The following is a 2,093-nucleotide window of genomic DNA, read 5'->3' on the forward strand; positions in this document are numbered from 1 at the left end:
TCTCCCATGTAAAGTGTCACAGAATTCACAATAAAACATTAAAAAAAAAATTCTCATGGACTTTAAACTTTCTGGGTAAACTCTTGAAATTTTTGCACTGAGATAATCTTTAAACTGTAAACCAAAAATGTTCCCTGAAGTCTTCTTAAAACTGAACGAAAGTTTAGCTTAACTAGTACAAAATGGTCTGCCTTGAGCATTCTGGTCTTTTAAGAACTTTCTCTGAGATCAAATTGACAACAGCCACTGAAAAGATTAGATAGGAATCTCAGGGGCAGTGGGTTTATGTTCACTGGGGAGGAACAAGTAATAAAAAGAGGGTTGGGAATGACTGCACATCCTGAAGATGTCATCAATATCACTAAATCCTATAGGGAGAAACTGCTGAATGGGCACATGTTTGCTGTGTACATGCTCAACAACAAAATAAAATTTAGAAAAAAACGAATACGATAGAAACAAAATAGGAATGAAATAGACCAGGATGTTACTAGACAAAGACACTTTTTGAAACTTTCAAGTGCCACATATGTACTGGGCACTGTGTTAGGACAGTCATTGAATCCATTAAAAACCCAGCCTCCCCACTCCAAATCCAAATAAAAACCTTTTATGGTTGATTTTCTAACTCTGACTTGTGACCTGGGAGATGTGCTTGGAGAAGGCTTATACTGAAAAAGCATGAAAGGGCGGTTAGATTCAAACTCTGCTCTCCTGACCGGACAGCAAGGAGGATGCGCTTGCTTCAGATTGCCACTCCTCACTGACTCTTTACAGCTGATGCTCCCCCACTCCCACCCCCAACCCCAGGCTTACCCTGTCCAGCAGCTTATCCGAGAACCTGCATGTGACCCGTTAGGTTTGCTATCAACCATCCAAGATCTTCTAGGACATCCTGCTCTCAAAGAATTAGTACACTTGCTCTCCAAAAGTCAGCAACCCCCCAAAACAAACCAAATCTGTTGCTGTCGAGTTGATTCTAAATCATAGCATCCCTATGTAGGGTTTCTATGATTAAATCTTTACGGGAGCAGACAGCCTCACTTTTCTGGTGTGGAGTGGCTGATAGGGTTGAATTACCAATCTTACCTAGTGCCTAACTCACAGTGACACAACAGGCCCTAGAAATGCAACCATCTAAACTGGTTTTCTGACCGTCTTGCTCCTGGAATTGGCATAAAAATTCTCTGTTGGGCTGACTGTGCTGACTCACCCCATGTGCTCTGTTGGGCTGACTGTGCTGACTCACCTGCCTGTTCTCTCCAGGTGGCCAAGCGACTCCTCCCCATCCAGAACAATCAGATTACCTGGTTGTCTAATCCATAGCCCAGGAAGGAGGAATGGGCCAGAGCTTGCTCCTTAGGATACATGTTGGATCAGGCAATCTCTGGTTGGCTTGAGGCCATGAGTCAAGTGTGGGACCTGGACTTAATCTCTCTAAAACTCCACTTCCTTACCTCTAAAGGAAAGCTATTCATAGTACCTTTCTTAGAGTGCTATTTTGAGAATTGAATTACTTGCTGGTGCAGTGGTTAAGCAACTGAAAAGTTGACAGTTCAAACACACTGACCAGGCTCTGTGGGAGAAAGACCTGGAGATTTGCTTTCTTAAAGATGACAGCTTAGAAAACCCTGGGACAGCAATATTCTGTCACAAAAGGGTGGAGATGGAGGGGGGGGGTGCTGTAAGGATAAAGGGTATCACAAGAAAAGGCATATGGTGGACAGAACAATAGCCCGCGAAGATGTTCACCTCCTAATCCTTGGCGCCTGTGAATATTACCTTATAAGGCAAAGGGGAGGCTGCATGATATGGTGACGTGAAAGATGGAAAGATTAGGCTGCACCATCTGGGTGGCTCCAATGTAATTCTAAGAGTCTGTATAAGAAGGATTTAGGAAAATCAGGGGAGATATAATGATGAAAGAAGAGAGATAGAGTCAGAGAGAAATTCGAAGATGGAGGAAGAGGTCATGCACGAACGAATGCAGGTAGCCTCTGGTGGTGGTGGTGGTGGTCTGCCGTGGAGTCGGTTCCAACTCATAACGATCCTGCATAGTATTTCCGAGGCTGTAAGTCTTTAAAAAAATATTT

At 43.4% G+C, this 2,093-nt stretch overlaps 1 protein-coding gene across 1 annotated transcript in view; it reads right to left on the bottom strand.

The window, feature by feature from the left end:
• Nucleotides 1-2,093, bottom strand: part of THSD4 (thrombospondin, type I, domain containing 4) — a 284,521-nt gene that overhangs the window by 59,519 nt on the left and 222,909 nt on the right. The window lies entirely within an intron of this gene.

Source organism: Chrysochloris asiatica, unplaced genomic scaffold, assembly GCF_000296735.1.
Source record: "Chrysochloris asiatica unplaced genomic scaffold, ChrAsi1.0 scaffold00092, whole genome shotgun sequence".
Taxonomy (NCBI): Eukaryota; Metazoa; Chordata; class Mammalia; order Afrosoricida; family Chrysochloridae; genus Chrysochloris; species Chrysochloris asiatica.